We start from the raw sequence: 27,760 nt of genomic DNA on the forward strand, positions 1-27,760 counted from the left end.
TGAAATATTTCAATTCTTTTAGTACGTATGAACATAAAACATATCAAGAATAGTCTTGCAACATTCATGATACATGCATGAAAATGTGTTGGATCAATGTGCTCCTGATAATTAAGTGAGAGATAAAAGTACACATTTACAATGGTGAGCCACTAGCTCCAATAGTGGAACATTAATTCACTTATTTCTTCTCCAAGGAATGATGTTCTCTCCTATGTCAAGATAGAGAAGCCAAATATATCTCTCCAAAGATGAAGCCTCCAAAATCCATTTTCTTGAGTTATGAGGTTTCTTTTATAAGAAGAGGAATAACCTTTCATCTCCCCTTATGATTCTTCATCTACCCTCATGACCTTTGGAATCCTAAATGACTTTCAACTTTTATAAAGCTCTTTTTTCCACATGTGACTTTTCATATTCCAAATGTGACTCTTGGACTTCCACACATTACATTTTTTCATTTTCGTTTGATAATACATCACTACATACACAAATGATGTGGCAAGACACATTGTCACATATGACATTGTGATGACACTTGCGTAGGGCTGATTTGACATTGATGACATAGGACTTCATGATGATGTTGCATACTCTCTTATTTCCTTATATTCAAATTCACCCTCCAATTGGTCTTGGATCATCATTGGGACCTTCTTAGTCATCACGAAATGTCATCAATATGTCTTAGTTCAGGATGTGCTTCATGATGGTTATTCTTTGTGCTTCTTCCTTACAAGTTCTTCTTTGTTCCTTCTCCTTGGTGTCTTCTGCAAGAATTGATTTGAACTTAAATAGGAACAATTCTTTTATAGATATAATCATAAATACAATGATGTAGTATAAATAACACTTCATTTCATTAATATCAAATACTGAAATAAGCTTACAAACAGAATGTGTTGGCTTAGTGGGTCCTGACCCAGGTTCAAAGTTAGTTAGGCCAAACAAAAACCTACACTATTGGCCCTTTCAGCATCAACCTACATAGCACAGGATGAATTCTCACCCGAAGCAGTATGGGGGGATGCTAGAACCAAGTTTCTGCATTGAGCGATCAGTGCGATGTCTTTTAATGCCTTAGATCTTGCTTTGTGTAGACCTATAAGCCCTTATGGCTTGGTACTGTAACTTCTTTCAAACGGCCTCTAGACATCTATGAAGGTCTATAATTGGCTTTTGTGGACCTTTAACATATGGATTTTCTATTTACGTGAACCCTAAACTAGCCTCAGATTGAAATCTACACAGATATACTTAAGTGCTCAATAAACGTAACTGAATGTATTATAATCTTCGTGTAAATACTTAACATGTATTGCATTCAGTTAATAAGACTTATCTGATAGATTCACACATCGATACATCATTAATTCATAAAGATATTATTTCAATCACAACATACATCACAAACATAAATAACAATAGTAAACAGATAAACACATGAAGTTATCCAACAATCTTCTTTATTGATCTTCAATATAAGGTTAAAAACTCAAAACTTCCCTTCGCACTCAGCTGCAGGGGTCTACACACTGAGCTGGAGACTCTACTCTAGGCATCCGTGCACTTAGCTGCAAAGCCTCTTCCCTCTTTCAATGCTCATGTCTCTGCGATATCTCTCTAAGATTCCATCCATTCTTACCCATCAACCTCTTACCTTAGAGTCTCTAAGACACACCTATTTATATCCTTTTACATACAATCCCATGGTCTGCGGACCATGGGTGGATCTCAATACTGACTTAACCTTTCATAAACAAGTGTAAAAACCATTTTTGACTCCTAACTACCTACATGCTCTTCTTCCACAAATCGTGGAGACTTTACATATTTTTACAAAATTTACATCAAAAATTGTGCTTTTAACCCCAAAATGGACCCAGGGGTTCCTGTCCCAACAAGCCCCCCAACATAAAGATCGTGACTCACCCTCGATTCACTCGAATGGTGTTGTGATGTTTCTGCAAATATTCCCCAGCTCCACCTGTACAACTGCAACCTCGGCAATGCTCTACCTAGATGCTTCCTTAACCTCTTCGACGAGTTGTCATGTAGCTAGTCATTCCGTGGTCAGCTTGATCTTTTGCTGTACTTGCTGCAAGCCCGTCAAATTCTCCTGAATGTTGTTCGCGACCTGGTAGGCTTCATCTAACTAGGGCTTCAATCTGGCCTTAAGCACGACCTCCTTCCTCTTTGCTGCCTCAACCTGTGTGAGGAGCTACTTCCCTTCATGCAACTTGGTGAGGCACTGTACTAGAACGATAGAGTGCACCATTGCGCTGACTTCCTCATACTGCTTCTACATCTCCTTAGCTTTTGTATTCAACTTCTGTAGGTTTGGGTCTTCCTGTAGAGTAGTTACCAGTTCTGTCGCCTGCTCGAATAATGTTGTGCACTATGCAATGGTGGCATCCAGAGTGGCTAGTCCTTCCTTGATCACGGCTTCGTGCTCCTCCCAGACCTCCAGTGGAGTCGATGGATGTTCCTTCAATTGCAGCTCGATTACTGTCACATTAAGTTCAAATTGAACTCAACTATCCTCAGCATGTGCCTCACGCACACCAGCATCCAATTTTCTAACCTTTGCCTATGGATGTGCATCCTCCAGAATATGGAGCTCTGGTACTATTTGGCATGCCTTCCTGATCGCGGACTCCAATCGTGAGTTATGTGCCTAGAGCACCTCATTTTCTTCCAAAACCTGAGTCTTGAAGCTCTCCTGCGATTGCATGTAGTAATTCATGCAATGTCTCTAGTTTGATTGCGGTCAGGTTTAGGCCCATTTTTGGTATGCTATCTAGTTGGGCATGTTGTTCCTCAGTCTTAGCGCAGACTGACCTTGTAGGCAAGTAAAATACTTTCACATCCATCATCGGCCATAGAACTAACTCTGTGCCAGCATGCTATTCTTGTGCCAAGCTGCTCGCTGTGCCCCTCGCTTTACCTACCTCCATTTGGATCTTAGTTACCTGAAGCTGCAACTCACGAAGGTCCTTTTGGACTCTCCTTGAAGTTTGTATGTACTGCTGCCCCAACTACATCAGTACCTCTGTGGCGACATCTCTGACTTTATCACCAATTATTTCCAGATCACTTTCCATAATCACCAGAGGATCAACTTGCGTTTTCTATGCCTTCTGCTTCTTCCTCGATCCTCCTAACTATTCCAATTATTTCTTTTTCCAATTGGAGGGGGTGCACTACCTTGCCTCATCGCCTTGCCTTGTTTCAATTTTTTTGCTGTTGAAGGTGACTTGTCACCTTTTTGGGCCTCGCGCTACTCGTGTTCTACCTTTTCCTTTGCAGCACGTTACTCCTTGACTCGTGCTTTTTCTGTAGCATCTTTCTCCTTTTATGTAGCCAAGTGCTGTGTGCCCTTCTTAGCTGCCTCCTTTCTTTTCACTGCGGCCCCACTTTTTGCATCGATGCTTGGCTCGACAACCACATCATAAGGGGTGCACCATTTGACTGGCTAGCATGACACTACTTCCTCCACATCAGAATCTGATACCAAATAGGGTAGGTCTATAGGTTTTAACCCCATACAGAAATTACCTGCATACGAATTCAAAAAACACAGAAAATAAACAATGCGAGAGCATAACACATAAAAAACATATGCACAGATATTTTCCCTTGGATCCCAAAACCGAGACTACCAGATTGATTTTTCATTATGTTCCTTTCAATGTTACAATGCATATTTATACATGCTGAAGCATCCAATACCATGGACCTAAAACCATCACGTCCAAAACCATGGACCGAAAACCATCGCATCTGTTAGCGCTCGAATCTGCCTCAGGCTGAGGAAGGCAAAACTCGAGGCAACATCAAACCAAGCTCAGCCTCGTAGCTAGCCCTACGAGGATAGGAGAGGGCTCTCTCCGGGTCTATCTTGGCAGAAAAGTCTTCAAAGGAGCTGAGATGACCAATAAGGAATACTGATTTTAGGCTAGTAAATTGATAGGAAAAGGGGTTTTAATGGATGATGGGGTTTTCTGGGCTACATGGGGCAAAGAAACAGCTTGAACAAAGAAATATAATCAAAAACACAGATTATCTCCTGAGGCAAGGTAGGCAAGAAATTTAACAATTAAATTGAGATAAATGGAATGGCAAGACTGCGGAGAAGTCGACAAGGGCATAGAAGATGGATCCTTGTCAAACAGAAGAAAACATTAACTATGAATACTTCCTCAAGACAGAGCAAATAAATTGAATTCTGCCTTTCTCACTTAAAAGTATTCAACAGAAATGAGTTAGGAATGAAATGAAAAACATTACAAGATACATGTGAGACAGAGAAGAAACATATGTCAAATGTCATACCACGGGAATCTTAGGGGTCAGAGCTGTATTTTTCATTAAACTCTCTGTCAAAACTGTATAATGAAACTCTGTTTTTCTCCACGCACTGCTCTCAGAACTCTCCCTCTTTACAAATAATTTGCAATACAATAAATAAGAGCCTCTGTGGGAAAAAAAATCGACCCAACCACAAAGGTGCTATTTCAACTAAAATAAAAAAAATTAGAAAAGAGCGTTTCATCTATTCTAAAAATAGAACAGCGTCCCTCTAAATCTTCTGATGACTGGCTAATTAAGAGGCAAAACTGGAGCGCAGATCCCATAGAATCAGGACTGAGGATCAAAATAGGCGAATTCGTTCCTATATCTCTGCTTATGACAGATGTCTCTGTTTATTTTGGCTTTTGATAAGTGTCATATCTCTAGAAGCGTTTCATTTTGCTTGCATTCATGGCCAAAAATGCTTCCTTTCCAATACCATTAAAGCACAATGTCCATGTATACTATTTTCTAATTGCACTTAAGTCGAACCAGAAAAGAAAATAATAAAGAAAAAGGAGAAAATTCCAAAGATCAAATCGAAATTTTCTAAAGGTGACAAAGGAGAGGGCATCCCGTGATACAATACATCATGCACCTCATCTTCATACATAATCCGATTGTATGCAATATGTCACTCTTTTCCTGTTGATGACTGACTGCTTTTGGTTTTCACCGAATCCTCATTTCCATGGCTGCTAGAAGAGGCATCGTGAACACAATGACAAAGCGACAGCCCCCTAGCACAAACCTTCTCCAAAAGTTTGTGACCCACACGAACAGAGCTGTCATCACTTGGTGAGCTCTTTCCTTTTCTGACTTCAGATGACACCTCCTGTAAGTTCTGCATCTGCTCTTGCTCCTCGGAAGCATAATAGGAGTGGTTAGATTGACGATGAGGGGCTTCTGGCATTGAACCCGGAGTCTTTAGTTGCAAAACAATATGGTTAGCATCCATGTGGTCAGTTCTGCTACCAGAATGATTTGAAGATGACCTGGGCCCATTATTTATTCGATGACCATTTGATATATCACTTGCCGTTGACTTGCCTTCTTGTTGAGATTCAAGATTTTCACCAGAAGCTTGAGTTGATATTGTTGCACCAATAGACTGAGATGTACCAGTTGTGCTCTAAGGTCGATTCCCTGGATGTTGCTGTAATTGTACAAGGTAGCCTGGCAGAGGTTGTACAGATGAAGGATACTGTGGTGATGGTCTTTCAACGTGAGTGTGTGAATTTATTGGAGAAGAATATGGTGGAAATGCTAGATATGGATTACTTCCATCAGTGCTCCTATTTCCAAAGAATGGATATGTCTGAAAAGAGGGGTGCATGGGAATAGTTCCTGGAGGAACGGGAACATGAACAAAAGGAGGTGCCATGAGAGGAGCCTGTGCATGACCTTGCAGTGGGGTAGGGTGTGAATCAGGAACTGTAGTTGATCCTGGATGGGGAACTGGCACAGAGTATGGGAAAGGGGGTGCCCCCATCATCATTGTCGGATCCATAGCTGTCCATGAGAACATTGCTCGTACACGTTGTTCATATTGACTTTGCAACTGATCAATTTCTGCCTTCAATGTAGCTTTCTCTTCTCTAAGTTCATTCTTCTCCTGTGCAAGATCACGAGATTCTTCTGCCAGAGACGTTTGATCTTTCTCCAAGCGTTTTACTTCAGCAGTCAACTCCTTCAACATCTGAATGGTATCTCCAAGAATCGTTGCCTTGTCATTTTTAGGCCGATCAGGATCTAAATTTGCAGACTTGGAGGCGATTAGACACGATCTGGGCGCATGAATAAAAACAAATTGTGTGATGGATTGAGTGCGTAGCACACAGCCTGATGTGTAGCGCCTGTGTATTTTTACACTAGCCGCTGATGCCTAGTGCATAGTGCACTGCCCGGTGCATAGCGCACAGCTTCAATGCGTAGCGCACATTTCTAGCTCTGCTCCTCAGTTTTGAAAACCACGATGTCGCCCTTCTAACCCATAACAGAATCCCTTTCGTGCTAGATGCCTTGCTCAAGTCACAATAATTTTTTTTATCTTCATCCTTTGATCGATCCAAAAATTCATTTTTGAACTTGAGTTATCGCTCATCTCCAAGCTGGGCTTCGTTTCAAGCTTGAGCCGATTAGAAAGAGAATCCATTGTTGAATTTGTTATTATTCATAAGTTAAGCTAAGGATCATCAGGTGGAGTGTTAGACTCACTGGGAACAGACTCCAGAGTTAGACATGGCGTATTTTTTAGCAAGATGCTTGAGTCATTAGAAATAATCTCATAATTTGAAGATTCCATATTGCTCAAGCTACCATGCAGTCCACAGCTTCAACGTTGTGCTTAGTCAAAACCCTTCTTATTTTTTGTTTCATGCAATCCACAGTTTCAACATTGTGCTTAGTCAAAACCAAAGTTGACACTTGTTTCAACTGTTCGCTCTGCCGTTCTGGAAGAAACTCCAGCAATGAATTTAACAGCCTTTTTATGCTATAGCGCTGATCTGAAACAAAATCAGGTGTTGATGTGAAATAGATGTTCTTTTTGTTTGTGCTTTTGCAGGGATAGGAGCTGATGAATCCTGGCAAGGTGACCAGGGCCTGCTTTGACATTCTTCATGAGGGCAGACTTTTAAAAACATACTTATTGCAAACCACTAATTTGACAATTTCTTCTCCAAAACAGAGTTTTGGAGAAGAATTATCCTTTTGATCTTTGAAACCCCTGAAATAATAACTTACTGAACCTTCCGCTGACTTGCACATGTTATTGAAACATTAGCTATGCAAACATCTAAGTTGTGGTTGGTGAAGGCTGGTTGACATTAGCCAGCATATTGAAAAGAGACTTTGACAGCCACCTGTCTGAATTGGACTCTGACAGAGGACTTGAGAAGACGGAGTCTAACAACGTCCAAAACCATGTGTGAAACATCATGCACAAAACCATAGGTAGGTCTGCCCAACCTAACAAAGGGTCCAAAACCAAAATTTTCTGTGACACTGCCCCAGACCCCATAGAGTGGGGTTACCTACACCCCTCAAACCCCCTATGACTCCTGCCACTATGCAATCAGCGCAATGAAGGGGGGGCTCCGCCCCCTTCTAACCCCCCGATTAACTATGTGGGCTAGTCGTGGAAAGAATATAACACAACCCAACATTCTCCCACTTGTTGTTTTCTTTCCACAAGGGGCCACAAGAGAGCTTAGTCATTTATCCAGCCCTGCAACACCCATTGTTTCTCTACACCAAGAGAACTTCTCAGAGCTCACAGATTTTTTCAATGCATCTACAGTATTTTTCAAAGTGTCCACCTTTACCAACAACACCTTTTTGTCTTCTATCATATCCCTCACAAAGTGATACTGAACATCATTGTGCTTTGTCTTTGAATGATATGCAGGGTTCTTTGCCAAGAAAATTGCACTTTGGTTGTCACAGTCTATCCTTATAGCTCCCTGTACTAACCCCATACTTGAACACAATCTCTACAACCAAACTGCTTCCTTGCTTGCATGAGTGGCTACCATGTATTCTGCCTCTGTAGTTGATAGTGCCACTACAGATTGTTTCTTACTCATCCAACTGACTGCACCTCCAAATAGGTTAAACACATGCCCACTTGTAGATCTTCTCTAATCTAGATCTCCAGCCCAGTTTGCATCAAAAAAGCCATGAATATCGAACACTCTATCCAATCCTGGTCTTCCTTGGTAGCACAAACCATAATCACTAGTGCCACGCAAATACCTAAAAACCCGCTTCACTGTTGTCCAATGCTCCTTCCCTGGTTTTGACATAAACCTACTCAATACTCTCACTGCATGTGCAATGTCTGGTCTAGTACAGACCATCCCATAGATCAGGCTACCGACTGCACTTGCATATGGAACACGGGACATATCCTCTTTCTCTTCTTGTGTCTTGGGACACTGTTCAATAGATAACTTTACACCTACAGGAATAGGAACCTTCACCGGTTTACTATCCTGCATATTAAACCTCTGTAATATTATCTCGACATACTTCCTCTGGTTTAACCATAGCTTCCTCTTTTCCCTATCTCTTTTAATTTCCATGCCCAAAATATAGTTTGCAACACCAAGATCTTACATGTCGAATTTGGAGGACAATTGGGTCTTCAAATCCTAGATAATTTCTTTGTCATTTCCAACCAACAACATATCATCCACATACAAGGCCAGATAAATAATATGGTCACCAATTAATTTAAAATACACACAGTGATCTGATTTTCTTCTAGTGAAGACAAGTCCCTGTATAAATGTATCAAATTTATGATACCACAACCTTCGTGACTGTTTTAACCCATACAGAGACTTCTTTAACTTGCATACCAGTTCTTTCTTACCCTTCACCGCAAAGCCTTTACGTTGCTTCATGTAGATCTCCTCTTCCAGATCTCCATGAAGAAATGCTGTCTACACATCCATCTGTTCTACCTCAAAATCAAAACCAACAACAACAAATAAAAGTAATCTAATAGAAGCTACCTTGGCAACAGGAGAAAAAATATCACCAAAATCAATTCTCAGCACCTAGGAATAACCTTTTGCTACCAATCGAGCTTTGTATTTCTCCACCTTTCCTTCTGCATTTGTCTTCTTCTTGAACACCCATTCGCTGCCAATAGGTTTCCTTCTAGACGGCAACTCCACTAGTTCCCAAGCCTCATTTTTGTGTAAAGATGCCATTTCATTGACCATGGCCCCTTTCCAGAGTTTTCCATCCTCTGAATCTACTTCTTCCTTCATAGTTCTGGGATCATCATCAGTAATAGATAAAGCAAAATTTGAACAGAAAGAAGATGGGCTATACCTTTCTGGCTACCTTCTTTCTTGAACTGATCTTCTCACACCTCTAGTTTGTGGCTCTTCATCTTCTAATTCCTCTTTTGTTGTAGAGTTTAATTCTTCCTCCTTTAGCTCAAACTCTATCTTCTCAGGTTCCTTTGGTTGGAATTCATGTTTAATAACATCTTTCACCTCTGAACACCACATCTTGGCTGTACAAAACCTTCCTTGTTACTGGGTTCCAAATCTTATAACCCTTTAAACCATCTTTATACCCAATAAAGATGCACTTTTTAGATTTACTATCCAACTTGGTTCGTTTCTCCTTTGGAACATGTACATATGCATCACATCCCAATACCCTCAGATGTGAAAGAGATGGTTTCTTACAAGTCCATACCTCTTGTGGAGTCTTATCCTCCAATGATGATGAAGATGATCTATTGACCAGGTAACACGCTGTCTCCACAGCCTCTGCCCAGAATTCCTGTCCTAACCCGGCACCACTGAGCATGCTTCTTGCCCTTTCCATCAACCTCTTGTTCATTCTTTTTGCAACTCTATTTTGTTGAGGTGTATATGGAGTAGTCTTCTACCATGCTATACCACACTTCTTACAGAATTCTTCAAATTCCTTACTGCAAAACTCTCCACCGTTATCTGTCCTCAGTACCTTTATTTTCTTCTTTGTCTAGTTTTCCACCAGAGCCTTAATTTATTTAAACCTGTCAAAGACTTCATATTTGTTCTTAAGGAAATATATCCATGTATTCCTTGAGAAATCATCTATAAATGATACATAGTACATAGACTTACCCAGTGATGGAACCTTCACAGGTCCAAACACATCACTGTGCACAAGCTCTAATATCTGTTTTGCCCTCTTACTGGCAGAGGGGAAACTCACCCAGTTCTGCTTTCCATATACACAATTTTCACAAAAGTCAAAATCTAGAGAGCTATTACTCATACCTTCTACCATACCTTTACCATGAAGTATTTCAAGGCCCTTCTCTCCAATATGTCCAAGCCTTTGATGCCACAGCATGGTCTTCTCTCTAGAGACCACTAGATTTTCTACTCCACTTTCAAGAACCACAGAGCTGTTGCACCCATCAACAACAGTGCTACCTTGCAGCTTGTACAGAGTTCCAATCTAAACTCCCAGCATTAATACCAGTGCTCCTCAAACCATCTTGTAGGTATCCTTCTCAAACACTGTTTTTACACCTGCATCATCCAGCTTGCTTATAGAAATCAGATTTCTGGCCAATGTAGGAATATGTAGAACACTCGGAAGTGTTCTAACCCTTCCACCTTGCAACTTCAACTTTACTTTTCTGTGACCAACGATTCTAGCCTTCCTATCATCCCCTAATAAGACATCACCACCATCGTATTTCTCATACTCGCAGAACCACTCTCTATGGGGAATGAAGTGAAAGGATGCACCTGATTCAATCAACCATGCCTCATGATTTACATGTGTACTTGAAGAAGCCAAGTACACATCCCCACCTTCATCTGAGGTGGTTTTTACCTCTGTAGAAGGAGAATCATCCAATCCCTTTCCTTTTTCAGGAGCTTTAGATTTACAGTCCCTTTTGTAGTGCCCTTCCTTTCCGCATTTTCAGCACACCACCTTTACAGGTTTTCCTGGAGATTTAGATCTCCCTCTAGATTTAGATCTCCCACTCGATGAATTTTTTTTTCTATTCTAGGACCATCCTTGTACAGACGAGGCATCACCATTTTGGCTCTCCATATTTTTCCATCTCATCTCCTCCATCAACAAGGATGAGACAATTTCATCAAATTGCAAGGTAGTTGCATTGGTACCTATTGCAATAACCAGACTATCCCACAAATCTGGTAGAGAACACAACAAGTTGATGCACTTATCCTCATATGAAATTTTAATATCAACAGACGGTAACTGACTTACCACAGTATTAAACGCATTCAGATGCTCTGTCATCGAGTCTCCATCTATTATCCTCAGGTTATACAGCTTTTTCCGTAGGAACAGTTTATTCGCCAGAGACTTAGATTGGTACAAATTCCCTAACTTGTCCCACAAATCCTTCATTGTAGCTTCCCTTGATACATTCAGCAATACTGAATCTGAGATACACAATCGTATTGTGCTCTTTTCCTTCTGATCCAACTTCTTCCATTCTTCATCAGATACTCTCGTTGGTTTAGTACCTGGATCTACTGCGATCCACTAATATTTATCCACCAACAGATCCTCCATCTTGAGTTTCCACAACTCAAAACTCTGACCATTAAATTTCTTGATCTCTATCTTTCCATTGCTTGCCATCTTCTTTCACCACCGGAATCGATCCCACAGATCTCCCATTAAACAGGGTCTACCACAAGCCCGAGAAAAACTCCTCAGCAACAAAGGTGTCCCCTTGAAGCCAAAACAGCTCTGATACCAAATGTAGGTTTTAACCTTGTATAGAAATTACTTACATATGAGTTCAAAAAACATAGAAAATAAAACATGCAAGAGCATAACACATAAAAAACATATACACAGAGATTTTCCCCTGGATCCCAAAACCGGGACTACCAGCTTGATTTTTCATTATGTTCCTTTCAGTGTTACAATACATATTTATACATGCCGAAGCATCCAATACCATGGACCAAAAATCATCGCGTCCAAAACCATGGAACGAAAACCGTCGCATCCAAAACCATGTGCGAAACATCATGCACAAAATCATAGGTAGGTCCGCCCAACCTAACATAGGGTCCAAAACCAAAATTTTCCGAGGCACTGCCCCTGACCCCATAGAGTGGGGTTACCTGCACCCCTCAAACCCACTGTGACCCCCCCCACTACGCAATCAGTGCAACGAAGGGGGGGCTCCGCCCCCCTTCTAACCCCCTGGTTAACTATGTGGGCTAGTTGTGGAAAGAAAATAACACAACCCAACAAGGTCGTACCATTTCTGTGCGGGGTTGTTCCGGACCTGGATATAAAATCTATGAAAGTCAGCTTTAAATGTGGAATAGGCGAACATCTGTGTGTAAAATGTTGGGGACAACCTTGGGCACTGATGGATGGCCATGGAGAAACTAATTTCCATTAAGACCCAAAAGATATTTGTTTTTGTGACCTACACGGGGTCCTTCGTAGCCCATAGGGAGGAAAACTATGCTTCCTCTGACAACCCTTTTTTCGACAAAGGAAACTGGATGTCCTTCGATAGCTCCCACGCAACCAACACAATAGATAGGAGAAACCAAGGGTAATGGAATGACCTGGTCTCATCCTGCACTTCGTGGCAATTCATGAGGAACTCTTGGCAGAGGTATCTGGACCAGTTGAATAGGACACCTTCCACGCACTAGGCTACTAGAGAAATGACAGGCGCCAGAACTTCATCCGCATGACACTTCCTCATTACCTTGCCTGCCAATATCTGCATAGCCAACTGAACTACAAGGTCATATATGGACAGGATGGAGTATCCTCGTGCCTTCTTCACGAGTTTATAAGTTTTTTTCATGAGCTCTGCCAGGTCGCTCTCTCCTTCTTTTCTGCCAAACGCCTTGGCTGGATTCAACCCATCATGCGGTAAGTGCGTAAGCTTATGAATCAACATATCAGTGAGGGGGATAGGCCCGCATAGCCATAAACACCCATCATGTACCAGTGTGAGCAGCTGGCATATACACGTTGTGTTAATTAGGGTGCAGTGGTAGTGTGGAACCCAAAGCAAGTTGAGCAGCTCGGATTGCTCCACACCTCAGGCCCATTCCTTAGTTTCCAGCGTTGTCACACCCATGTCTTCGTAGACTACATGATTCATGAAGGTATCCATTGATAAGTGTGGGAATGTAGTGAGATATGCTAAATATCAATCCTCCATCTTTAGTAGTGGGACGCAGGTGAGCCGAAAACCTTCAAATGACACCTTCTCGGGTAGCAGGGGTGCAGAAATGATGAATTTGTCAGAATCCATGTCTTTTGGAATCTTTGCCTTACCCTTCCTTGGAGGGACATACTGAGGGAGATTTGTGATGGGTTCTGCTGCCTCACCATCTACATCTTTAGCTCCCTCGTTGTCTTCTACTTCCAGATCAATAACCTTCTCTTTGCCTTTGGCTGACTGTTTGTCTTTTTTCTGGGGTGGGGTCACTATATGCCCCTTAGGGGAAGCACATGTCTGTACCAGTGTCTTTAGCTTTTCTTTAGCCATGTATTGTGTCATCATTGTTGACCTCGGCGTCATGGGCATTACAGGTGTGGCTTCACCTGGGGCATAAGATACTACTGCATCCATACTCATCTTCTCCATAAATAGTTCACGAGCCTCAATAGACACATCTGTGCGGGAAAAGAACTCTCTGAAAAGGCTCGGCTCATCAACAAACAATGAATTTCAGAGAAAGCTCCAAGTGTGAAAATCATTCGTGTTTGGATCAACACACTTAATTTAAAGGGGCTTTTAGAGTCAAATATGACCATTCCCTCCAAAATTCGATCATCAATGTTGTATTGGCAATAGATCTTCAAAGATTTTTGCCTTAAATGCCGCCAGCCCACTCTTTGTACCCATCTTCTGGCTGTCAAATCATGAATAGTGACGTCAATGGTCACTTTCCTACTGTGCTGCGCAACACCTCCCTCCATGGTGCAGCTACCTTCATGCAATGTCTAATACTGAACCATCACCAGTTTTTGCGTAGCCAATCTGTCGCGTAGTACTCCAAACCTAGCAGTGTAGTTAATAGTCTCGTGCTCCCTTACAACTGCCTGGGGCACTAAGACTGTCATACCATCATACAGGCATTGAGCTAGGTCTCATGTATATGGCTTCAATTAGCTTCCATTCACCCTTCCCAGAAAAGGTTCTCCATTCAGCTTCATGGGCTGAACTGCGCCTGCATCTGTAATCTCTTTGATGACATATGGCCCAAGCCAGTGCATATGAAATTTCCCTAGAAACTTGGCGAACTTATTACGATATAATAAAACCAAATCATTTACCCTTGAACATGTGCATCTTGATGTGTCGATCAAGACAAGCCTTTTCATGTTCCTTTGTACTTTTTTATGGAATCCAGCCAAGAATTTGTCTTCTTCAAGCTCCATCAGCTACATGAGTCGTTCTTCCAAGGCTCTGCGATCTGCCATCACTATGAAGGTTTCTATCCATAGACTATTCATGATATATTCCATAGGAATCACAACTTATATGCCATAGACCAGTCGAAAAAGTGTCTGAACTGTCACCTTTTTGCAAGTAGTCCTGTACACCCATAGCATTGCAGGTATGCACACATCCCAGTCATTTCACTGTGCATTGCAAATCTTCATCAGCACGTTCTCCAAGATTTTATTAAAGGCCTCAACTATTCCATTAGCCTGAGGATGATACAGTGTGCTCTTCTGATGATAAACCTAGAACTCTTCAGTTAGCACGCTAATCGTTTCATTGAGGAAGTGCGTACCTCAATCACTCATCAACACTTTTGGGCAGCCAAATTTGGTTGACACATATTCAAACAATAATTTCTCTACTGTAGCCCATGTACAATCATTCACCGACTATGCCTGTGCCCATTTGGTTAGATACTCCATCGTTGTGATGATATAGTGTGCACCTGTGTTCTTTCATTGGGGATGAATCGGTCCCATGAAGTCCATTGCCCATTTTTCAAATCACTACAATGATACTTGAGGAATGAGTGGTAGCTCATCTCTCCATGATGGTCTGCCCATTCTCTGACATGCATCGCATGCCCTAAAATTCACTTTGGAATCTTTATGCAACGTAGGCCACCACAAACCCATGCGTAAAATCTTCTGCATCGTCACATTTCCCACATAATGTCCTCCTGCAGTCCCTCCATGGGCTTCCGCGAGGAGGAAATTTCTTTCAAAATAACGCACATACCTTTGCAAGATCTCATTAACAACCATCCTATACAAATGACCAGCAATCATTGAAAAGTATGATGCGTGCACCACTAGTTCCATATTTTGTTGACTTGTATACCCTTCTAGAGTCGTCCTTGTAGTCAAAAAGTGGATAATGTCTGCAAAATGATTATCCACTACATGCATCGTGAAGAGCTACATGTCGGGTAGCCCTTCCTCTAAATTAGTAGGCTCCTCCCCCATTTCAATCTGTGACAGATGGTCAGGTTCTGCATTAATCCTTCCTGTTTTCACGATTACCTCAAATTAATACTCTTGAAATAGCAAAAACCAGCTACATATCTTCCCCCCCAACATAGGCTTATTGACTTAGTACTTCAAGGTAGAATAGTCCGTGTACATCTTGAAATGTCCGCCCAACAGATAGTGCTTAAAATTTTGAAGTGTGTGCACCATAGCCAATCCTTCATGATCTATCCTTGAGTAATTTTTCTTAGCCTTTGATATTTTCCTGCTCATGAAGGCTATAGGGTGATCCATCTCTTCTTCACCAGATTCTGTCAACATTGCTCCCAACGCTATACACAAGGAATCAACGTGCACATGGAATTCCTTCCAATCCTGGAAGACCAAGATCGACGCGATGACCATCTTCTCTTTCAATACATCTAGACTACGCTGAGATTCTTCATCCCAACAGAATGTAGCATCCTTTTTCAATAGTTTCTCCATAGGCGAAATAATCTAAGCATAAGCCTTGATGAATTTTATGTAATATCTTGTATGTCCCATCATTGCATGCAACTATTTTACACTCCTTGGGGCCTCCAAATTCACTATCACTGTGATCTTGGCAGGGTCCACCATCAGCCCTTGCTTGCACACCACATGACCCAGTGAAATTCCAAAGGGGACACAAAACAAACACTGCTTCAGGTTCAACGCAATTTGATATCTTTAGCACATATCCAACATTAAGCGAAGACTCGCCACATGGCACTTTACTAACCCAAACACTTTCTAGTCATCAAAATACACTTCCAATAATTTGTGAATAAACTCCTTGAACACTGTGATGACTATGCGAGAGAATATCACCAACACATTCTTGAGTCCAAATGGCATCATCATATACTGGAAACAACCCCATTCTGTCACGAAGATTGTTTTGCTCCTGTCTTCTGGTGCGATCTTAATCTGATGGTACCCAGTGAACCCATTAGTGAATAAGTAAGCCTCCTGCTCTCCAATGTTCTCCAATAACTCATCTATAAATGGTGTCATAAAGGGATCATGGATGCAGGCATCGTTAAGCTTTCTCAAATCTACGCAAATCCTTATTTCTCCCTTTTGTTTCTTCTCTTAAGCCACCATTGGTCTCACCCAATTGGACTCTTCAATAGGTTCAATGATGCCTACTTCTAGCATCTTATCAAACTCCAAGCAAACCTGTTCCTTGTATTTGGGATTAAGGCGATATGGCCTCTACTTAATAGGCTTCACGTTCAGTTTCAAAGTAATTTTCATCACACCCAAATCTCCTATGATGCCCTTTAGGTCCGAAAACTAGGTGGAAAATGGATCCTGGTACTCGTGGAGCAGGTCAACAACTTTATGCACTGTGGTATCATCCCAGTAATCTCCAATCTTCGCAAATTTTGCCTCTGCTTTGGTACCAATGTTTACATGCTTAGTTTTCAATGGCGAGTTGATGTTCAGGTTCTCTATTTGCGAACCTTCCACTTCGTGATGGCCTTATTCCTCTGGAATATTAATATTTCTTGGATCTTCATCCTCCTCCTTAGTGGTCACATTATAACATTCAAGCGCATGACATAGTTGGGTGCTCCAATCTGGCTGAAACAAATCCAAAGGATCCTATGATATTCTGAATATCGTTCCTTAACCTCCTATAGAGCTTCATCAATGCTTTCAAAACCATCTTCAAAACTGAAAGTCATTAGGAATCATTCCCTTAATATATCCCACTCTGTGGTGCCATGGCGGAGCTCCATTTCCAGTTACCAATTCATAGGGATTATATCCAAAGTGTGAAAGAATAAGTTCACCCACTCCGACTGCGGCTCTATTCCATACACTTTAGTCTACTTTGCTAAATTTTTGCGTGGATCATTTCTCCCATCATATTTCTCAGTCAGTCAAAATTTTGGATGACCAAAGTGCAACCTCATTATCCTCTATAATCTCTCCATTCATTAAAGTTGTCCTTGTGCATAACCCACCATCGTGCGGGCGTAGTGCGCATGCCAAAACCGGTGCTTGGAAGCGACGATCCTCAGGGAATTCTCGTTCAAAGGCATCCAAGAACTTATCTATGTTAGTTAATCCATTATAATAGGGTAAATTTCTTACCTTAGATGACACACAATGCAACGATTTAATCATCATGTTGCAGTGTAGCATAGATACTTCATGCAGCCTATTCTTCCAGTGCTCCAAATCTTCATCTAAATCCAAGGTAGATGAACTTTCGTGGTCCCATGCAATCCGTCCATCAGTTGTCAGATTAATCTAGTCTTGGTCTTGCATTGTTATTTTGTAGATTTGATCCAAGTCATCATCACTCTCCACATAGTCACGTACCGGTTCAGTATAGCTCGGTCCCTCTGTAGGGTCCAATGGTACTACTACCTGAAGCAATTACCTCTCAAATGACATCATCCTCTTCTTCAAGTTGGTTACTCCATTCATATCGATGGCCCAGTCGATTCCAAGGAGCACGTGGTATGGATTGTTGTTGTCAACAATTTCTATTACTTCAAAATTAGCCAGTGCGATCGTGCCTTCTATATCTACTATTACTCCATGTAGTCATCCCATAGGGATGATATTTTGCTAGTTTACCATTCTAAGTTGGATCGGAGACCATTGTAGCGTAGGTCTCCCCATCCTCGCCCATGTCTGTTTAGGCAACACATTCGCATCGGACCCCAGATCCAAAATGACCTGTTCCATCTCATAATCTCCTATCTGCGCAGTGAGCCTCATCTCGCATCCTATTCTTGCCTTATGTTTGCCAATTTTTTTGGCTACATGATGTCCATCAGGAACATTTTCCTTACCAGCACACTTGTTTACCAACTCCTGCAGGCCCTATTAGGTTCCTATACCAATAGGAGTCATAATTTTGAATGACTAAGGTTAAGCCTTGTAATATTGTACATACCTTTTCTTTCTGAAAATTTTTTCCATATTAAAAAATGAAAAAATGTAAAGAGGGTGTGTTCTAAAAGAAATATCAAAGGAAAAAAAGAATAAGAGAAGGTCAAAAAAATGAAAATATATGAACCCCAAAAACAAAAAGAGACCATGAAAATGTGCAAGTATAAATGCCACTACTATTTACTTTTATGCATAATAATGATTGTGTGTAGCCTGTTATTCATGCCACAATCCATGGTAATAATACTGTTTAATCTTGGTTATATCATGATTTGAATTTTATGCTTTTAGTTAGAGAATAGAATTTGACCAAACAATTTAATCTTGGCAGATCATTAGACAGGTAGAGAAAATAAAAGTAGCTCATCAGTTTAATTTGAGCCCTTGGATGACATAAGGTTAGAATTAGATAGATTACTTTTCAAACGAAAAATGGATGATAAGGGTTTTCTAGTCTAAATGCACCCAAATAAAATGAAGAAAAAATGGTAGGGTAGGTAATGGGTAAGTAGAAGAAAGGTTGCTGAAGTATAAAATTGGTTGGATCAAAACGCATGCATCATGCTTAGACACATATTTCTATATGTATGATCAACTATGGAAGCAAAAACAAAGGTTTGCAAGTTAATATGTTTAACTCCTCCTCATTCATTTTTCCCCTTACTATTTTCCTATCCACAAGTATGTTCTAGTACTTTAAATTCTTCAATTCAAAGAGGCTCAGAGCATTTCTCTGACTTTTGGTGGGATTGGACCCTTGGCTTAATGACTTATGGACATCAAGTGTTAGAATTCCCTTCATAAAATTCATTTCCCCTCATTACCCTAATAAAACACCTTTTCCTAAGGATAAACTTCATTTGCCTAGGAAAAGTGAAAACCCCCATGTAAATACCTTTTCATTCAAAAAACCCACAAAACATATTATCCTAAGTATTGAGTGTATGTAAATAAAGTGCGCAAATATTACATTTTACATTATGCTAAGGATATACCCACTCCGCCAATTTCATATTAATTTTTAATTTTATTATATAAATCCCATGATACCTTTTCCCTTATATTAATTAAATCCCCTATGTAATATCCCAACCCTTAGTTTTAATAAAAACTATACAATTCACTCCATATACCGACAAAACCCTTTTAATACACCCCTGCGTGATGAACCTAAACTAACTCCATCATTAAACCCCGCCTGATCGATTAAACCCGTGATTAAGTCTTAACTAATCACAAACCGCCGAAGATTAAAGTCTTGGGGCCCCCTCGACACCTCAGTTCATTTCATCTATGCACCTCCATCATCTAACTGCCATCCGATCACCATCCCCCACATCCGACAGTCCACAACCATATCGGCCGCACCCAATGGCCGTTCGTTACCTGCTCGATAAAGCAGTTTTCCCACCCCCCGGACTGCTACGTGTTAATCACTAGAGTATATTGGGTGACCCCTCCCAAATACGACCCGACCCTCATAAGCGGTGTGACAGCCTAGGAAACCGCCTCTCCACTCAACCCGATAAACCGCCTACTGTTCATTCAGAATTACCCGCCAAAAAATGACCGCTGCTAAATAAAAAGGGCGAGAAACCCTTTTTCATCTTTTTTCACTCAAGCTCTTTGAAAGCCTCTGCAAACTAGTGCGACACCGGAAAACCTGAAAATTACCAATCAACCCCATTTTAGTCCTCAAAGAAGCTACGAGGACCACCTACAAAGCTCTCAGAGACCTTTCAACCTTCCACTGTCATCCAGAACACCAGTTTGAAGTCAATTCACCTAAGCTCTAGGTATTTTTGAAAGAATTTCTAGACCTCCTTTCAAAATTTGAAAACGTTCACTCTTGAAGTATTTTAATTAAGTAAAATTAATTGAAAATTACTTTAAATTTAAAATCCTACGACCAAACCCTTCTGAAAGTTTCCAGTTTCCGTTTAAAAACCCCTGAATAAACCTTTAAAGCCAAATTCAAATGCACAAGAACTGAATTATGGTTACCCCTGTTGCCATGGATGTCAGACCTATCACAACTCCCCATTTAGACCTCAACCACCTCCCCCTGGTAGACAAGGATTTCCAAATCAGAGATACCAGTGCATATGAGGTCCTGCTCAAACTTCATTGTTTGAGTAGGGACAGATATCTAAACCATTATGATGACATTGGTCTTTGGGAATCCAATTTACCCAAATACCAATTTCCCCAAGTACATGCCTTCCTTGAAATTGTCCATATGTGCCATTCCTATTACATTCCTAGCTAGAGAGCAATAATGTCCCATGACCAGAAAATCTTGTTTACCATCACAGCTGAATCAATTAATGAGATGTTACAGCTTCAACCAAGCCCAAACCTAACCCCACTCTCCATTGGGGATTTGTTGGATTAGTACTCCAAATTATGTTTGTCTAGGTTAGTCGAAATATTCCAAACATTCATTGTTTCAAAGCAACATATTCCAAAAGATGCCACTCCATATGTTTCTACCATTTTCTATGAAAGGGGAAAGAATTTTGTGACTATGATATCATGTGTTTTGGGTTGTACCATTGATGAATTTGTTGATGAAATTGTCCTGGCCTTCATATCTATTTACACCCTAGGAAAACCTCTTGCTATTTGTATGATTATGCCCATTTCATAGCTGAAAGAATGCATGAACAGTTCACCAGAATGCATGATGAGAGAGTATTTAAATACTCATCTGTTCTCTACCATATGTTCCTATACTATCAACCATACAAATTTTATTTCACTCTTCAGAAGTCGGATATGAAAGTCCAGCCCAGGTCTATCATATTTTGGACCCCACTTTTCCACAAGTTTCAATCAACATACACCTATACATATTTCATTGATTCTTTTGTTCATCCAGTCATGACCATGCTGACAGGAAGCCCTCCACCCATAATAAGTCAAGATATCAAAAGGGTGCTTCAGTTGTCTAAACAAAGCAAAGTGGGAGATTGGTACCTTTACCAAAATCACACAGAGATAAGAGTCTATGGTTACTAGCTTGCACCATATAAACTACCCAAATACCTCCCCTTGAGATTATTTTCTCCAGAGTACTATATACAAATAATGAACTCTGATGAGATCAATTTTGTATCAGCTAAGAAAAGATCACAATTTAAAGTCAAAAACCAGTCAGGCCCCTTCATTTTCAATTGTAGAGAGGCGAGGGAGGAGGCAGACCAAATTTTGCAGCAAATGAAGTTCCAAAAGAGTTTCATGTGGAGGTATGACCCCCAGGAGTTTATGACCAGATTGAGAAAGAAGGCCAAGTTGGTACCTTATATTCATCACTGCATACCAGAGATAGAAAGATATGCCAATCAATCTGAGTGGGTGGGAAACACTCTTGTAGACAGGGATAGTACAAAGGTAGATGTAGAGAATACCTTGATTAGTTTAGAAAGATAACTTTGAGAGCTCATTTCTGCAGGTACCTGAACAGCTAGAAAGAACCATGAGCACCCCTCCTGTCATGTAGACTCCTCAGAATGAGGAAAAGAACCCCGAAAGGACCAGAGAGGAACCATCAAGTTCAGGAATGGGCACATCAAATATACAATATGAGATGAGTCAGAGAAAAAGGCCTAGGCTAAATCTTGTTTTAGAGAAGGAAGACACGGAAGGCTCAGTAGAAATAACTGATACTGAGCTGGACAAAAGTAAGCACATAGATCCATTTGGGGAAACACAGGGACCATCCACATCACAAACCCAGATTTTGGAAAGGCAGCTAAGTGTAGAAGTATCCTCATTCAGTAGGCCTATTGATAAGGATAAGGATATAAAAGATAGATATAAAGAGATCAAGATGAGAAATGAGAAACTGAAGGCCCAAACTTATGCTCAATATCTCAAACTCACACCTACCAATCAAACCAGGTTGATGTCAGCTTTTGACATCAAAGAGGGAAAACTACAGATGTCCTTCATAAAACCAACTGCACAACAACCAAGGACATCAACAGACTACAAAAAGATTGACTTTGAGGTATTGGCAAGGGATATTCATCCCATTGACCAAATTGAATTGCACAAATAGGTTGGAGAGATGATTTACTCCACCCTCATAGGTAAAGACATAGCTACTCATCAGTTGCAAAATTCACTGACCAATATCTTAGCTCAATATCAGTTAGAGAACGCCTCCTCACAGGCCAAAGACACTAGAATTAAGTCTTTGGAAGACTTAGTGATTTAATTAGGAAATGATCCCAAAGAAATTAAAGCCACTGAACAACTGATAAAGAAAAAAAATGATGACATTGCATCACTTAAAAAACAATTGAAGATACCTCAGCTACAACATCCCCAGACACTGGAAGTCTTGGAGAGTGAGACTAGACATGAAGAGTTGATGGACTTAGTCCTCAAACTCAATGATCAGTTAAGGGAAACAAAGAAGGAATTGGACACTTCAATCCAATTGAAGCAGATTGATATTTCCATTACCTTAGTGGAAGCCATCCCAACAGTATCAATAGCAGTGCCTTCTACATTGGCAGCCTCATTGTCTCCAACAACTCCCATGGACACATCACAACCAGTTTCCACAAAGTCTACATCATCAGCAGGTGCATCAGGTGAGGAAGTAGCAAAGTTAGTCAGAGCCATGGAGGAAATGTCCATATAGGCTACAGAGATGAACAAACTGAAAGAAAAGGTGACAAGGTTGGAAACAAATTACAAGCTTGCCAAAATCATGCACAAGGAAGAAGTGCAGAAAGCATCCAGAATGAATGAAAGATTAAAAGCCATGGAGAAAGATCTGACACTGAAGGAACCCCTTGGGCAAGCCAAGGAACTGCTATGGGTCAATATCATTGACTCTGTCAATGATATTTGGCCATCTATTCAGGTAATCTTTGAGCAGATAGATCTAATAAAGATGGCTACAGAAGCCATCCAAAAGGTAAAAGAGGATTTGGGAGAGATGCCTGAAGATGTAACCAAAATCATTAAATTCCTTAACAGTAAAAATAGATATGAGCTCCAGGAATTAGATATATAGGATAGAACATAAACAATTTTGGAAGTAAGGAAGGTCCTTTCCAAGAAAAACTTGATGTTAAACTTGGAGGACAAATGTCAAAATATGTAGGTAGCCATTAATAGATTTATGGATGTGTTTTATATTTTGATAGAGAAAGGGTTACCCAGTCCCTTAGTTATAAATGATAAGCTCATGAAACAACAAGATTACAACAACAAACTCAGAGAGCGAACAAAAGAATAGGCTAGTACATCTTCAATGAAGGCCTTGCCAACAGGAAAAGTACTATACCACATGTTTGAAAACTTGTTTTACCTCCAGCATGAGGTAAAACACTTGTTTTTCAATAAGCCTACTTTTTCCAAGTACACTGAGGCAAATGAAATATACAAAAGGATGTTGAAGATCCAATTACCTGAAGTTGAAATGTGGGAAAAATTGACTGATTTACTGTAAGAAAAATGCAGTAAAAAGGTAAAAGTAAAACAACCAAGTGAAAAGATGAAGACAGATCAGCAGAGTTAAAGAGTATCAGATGAAATCCTAAAGTGACTAAAGCCTCCAGCATGAAAGTTCAAACAACAAAGAGCATAAAGGACTAAAACCAAACCATAAGGGCCTACAGTACCACAATAAATGGGACAACATGAAAGTAGTTCAATAACTGTCTCTATCTTCTTGCAAGAAGATATTTTTATTTCCTAGATTAAATCTCAAGTTAGTTTGAGATATTTTGTAATAATTTTTGTATAAATACTTCACAATTCGAAGTATGTAAGGTGGATTCTTAGACATTTCTATAGACTTCTTGATCAAAAGACTGTAAAGCTATTGTATCATTGGCTGAGCCAGCAAGCTGGATTGATGAATAAAGAAAAGATATTTCATAGGATTCATGTGTTGAGTGAAGTGTAGACAAGTATTTTTCTTATGTTATTGTTATCTTAATTAATGTTTTTCCATAATCTTTAATTTATTTCTGAATATGAATGCTATAACTAGAACAATATCTCAGAATTTGTTTAATTACACTCTGTTTTAACAGTTAGGCATATAAATGTTTTCTACTGATATCTAAGTTAAGGAATTCTTAATTGCTCCTTAGTTTAGGTTGTTTCTTGCTAATCCAAACCAAAGGATTCTTGAGTGCCCTTTATTTTTGATTACCCTCTATTCCTCGTTTATATCCCAGTCAGAGAACCCTTAATTGCTCTCTCACCCTGATTAGAACCATTTCACTCCCCTCTTCCAAAGACCTGCGCTTTACTCTGCTAACTTGCCCTTTGAACATTCCCTTTAGTGAGTTGATCCAGTTCTATTGCCCTGTTGTTGACTCGAGATCCCAATGGTCTAAAGACATCTTTCTATCCATTTGTTTTAAGGATCCCACCATCCAATCTTCAATACAAATCAAAAACACCCAGAACATTCATAACTAGCCTAAAATTCCAGCAAACAAAGCTAAATCATATAGAAAGAGCCCTCTTTGAGCCTAGGTTGGCTAGATCCTATGCTCAAAAGTTGGTTTGTGGTTACCTCGGTCATTTTATTTCTTCTAATAACTTCTAGAGAAATTTCTGAGTGATAACATAGTGGCGACCATACTGGGGACCACTAAATCCTCAGTCCTAATAAAGCTTTAAGAAAATTCTAAATCTACATTTTGAGCCTCTTAGAGTCATTTGTTAGAAGTTATTTTGAAAAAATCTCACAAAAACAATTAAAAAATTTGAAATTCTGGCTTCTAGGAAGACTCATTTTACTAGGGCTAATCCAGATCCAAACCTTGCCCCAGTAGTTGATAATCCCAACCTAATTTCAAGAAAATCTAAAAAAAATAAATTTCGGTTAGCTAATTAACATTAGTTAAATCTAATTCATGTCCTAATGAGTGGTTATTTTTAGAAGAACTTCCCTTTGATGTGCCATTTGATCTTTCATTATTTAGAACAAAATCTGAAAATGCAATCGATGAAACTATTCTAGATCCTGATTTTATTGTAGACCTTGAAATTCAACAGGCCAACAAATCAATTGATGAGTACATTCTGAAATCTCCACAATCATCCACTAATACTGCCACGACCCTTGAGCTTTTTGAACAATTGTCCACTACTTTGAGTTCACCATTGTTCCCTTCAACTTCAACGATAATACCTTCTGAAGTCCATTATTCACCACCATTTATACCTTCACTCCCTCACCAACCTATAATTACTCATTCATCATCTACTAGTCCTAGTTCTTCATCCACTGCTGCATCATCTCCAAGTACCTCAACCCCACATCTTAGCGCCTCCCAACTTACAACAATGGCAAACAAATATGCTCCTCTCGTTTTACCTGCCCAACTTAATGCTATGCCTACAGATTATCAGAGTAAGAGATTCCTGTTTGATGCTACTGGTCATTACACTGCTCAACAACATTTAAACATGATGTTTGACTTTTTTGAATTACATGAAATAGATGAAGTAGATGTCTAGATGAGACTCTTCGCCAAAACTTTAACTGCTGATGTCAAGAAGTGGTTTAAAGCCTTTCCTACCAACCACATTTCAGACCTAGAAAATTTCCAAAGGTTGTTTATTGATAGGTGGGAAAAGAAAAAGAATCCCTTACAAATCCTTCAGAATATGAGAATATTAGAAGAGGACCTAATGAAACTGTTCAAGATTACTGCACCAGATTCAATAATATATATAATGCAATCCCAGTTAACCTTAGACCCCCACTTGACTTAGCATTAATAAAGTTCCCTTATAGTTTTGACATAGATATGGCATACCAACTTAGGGAAGGAAATCCCCCAACATTAGACAAAATGCAACATGTAGTTGTTAGTGTAGAAGCCAATTTGTTAGCTAAAAGGGCTAGAGTTAGAAATGAAAGGAGAGGAACTGCTAAGGATGAAACTTCACCATCTAACATTAAAATAGATAGTTTAGCCAAAAGTATGGAAATACTAATGGATAAAAATAGAGAACATGGAGAGGAAACCCCAATGGGATAACCAACAAGCACCTCCAGTTAGAAACCCAAATTTTAGAAAAAACCAAAAAATTCGGAAGAATGGACTAGATCAGAACATTAGGCCTCATTTTCAAGAAAATTGTGCAGAGACATCCCATCTAGAAGATCCAGAACAAGATACACAAATTAATTTGATGGGAATAAATGATGAGGACACTGTTTTTCTAACCCAGGATGAGCAGGAATTGTATATGCTGCAGCAATTACAAATACAGTATGGGGAATCATTTGATTACAAACAGGGATATGATTCTGCCATATTTGAAGTTAATAAATAGTATAATCTAAGAAGCAAAAAGAATGTTGATGCCATTGACCAAAATAAGAAAGTAGTACAAAATCAACCCAAGAAAATAAAAGAAGCCCCTGTTTCAAAAATCCTCCAAATTCTCCCCAGGGAAAATCCAAAACTTTCTTGCCCCATAATCATAGACATAACCTCTAATCAACCTTCTGCTGATCAACCATCCACTTAAATTCCACATAGGGAACCAGTGGACAAAGCTCAAAACATCAGATTTGAAAATCCACGTAAGGAGGTCCCCAATAAAGGAAAGGAAGACAAGCCTACTCAAATCCCTGCTGCAAAATTTCAAAACCTTCAAACAGAAAAAGTCTCTTTTCTATTCAATTTGGGAACAAAGATAGCAAAGCTAAAGATTTTAGTTCCTTTAATAGAACTAATCAAGAATGAAACTTATAAATCACAGATAAACCAAACCTTAAACATTGCTAAAAATGAAGATTCAGTCAACTTGTTTGACGACCAACCAGAACTCATATTTGGTCCAGATGTTAATGGAAAACCATTCGAAGGAGAAGTCCCACCTTTTTACATTAGCCTTAGTATCCATGACAAAATTCTACACAATGCAATGTTGGATTCTTTGGCCTCCCACAATTTAATGCCCAAATCAGTAATGGAGAAATTAAACCTAGACATTACAAGTCCTTATAAAGACTTATTCTCATTTGACTCCAGTCAGGTAAAGTGTCTAGGATTGATTAAAGACTTGTGTGTCACTTTTGTCCAATATCTTTCCAAAAGAATCCTTGTGGATATTGTGGTTGCTTACATCCCACCAAAGTATGACATGTTGCTATCTAGATCATGGGGAGTCAAACTTCAGGGATCATTACAACTAGATATGTCATATGCAACAATCTCTGTTTTTGGGAAACTTAAGAAACTATACTGAGAAACCTTAATGAAATATATGGTAAGTAGCCATGATCGGCCTCTAAACTTTCCCATCTACTTCATACACTTAGATATCGATTCTTTTATCCTGTATAATGATGATTAAACACAAGACCAAATTTTAGACAGTACTAATAGAGAACCAAAAGAAATTGCAGTTTCTACACAAAATGAAACTAACCAAACTACAGAACTGTTCAATGAACAAGATGGTCAAATTGTTGTAAATGATGAAAAGTTTGTTGCACCAG

General features: G+C 39.8%; 1 pseudogene; it reads right to left on the reverse strand.

Moving 5' to 3' along the window:
* Window positions 1-4,899: 4,899 nt before the first annotated feature.
* On the reverse strand, window positions 4,900-22,911 carry LOC149244240 (uncharacterized; annotated as a pseudogene).
* Between the last annotated feature and the right edge of the window lie 4,849 nt (window positions 22,912-27,760).

The sequence above is a fragment of the Pinus tabuliformis genome, chromosome 8 (genome assembly GCF_031772625.1).
Source record: "Pinus tabuliformis cultivar Carrire ecotype Pingquan chromosome 8, CPIR1, whole genome shotgun sequence".
Lineage (NCBI taxonomy): Eukaryota > Viridiplantae > Streptophyta > Pinopsida > Pinales > Pinaceae > Pinus > Pinus tabuliformis.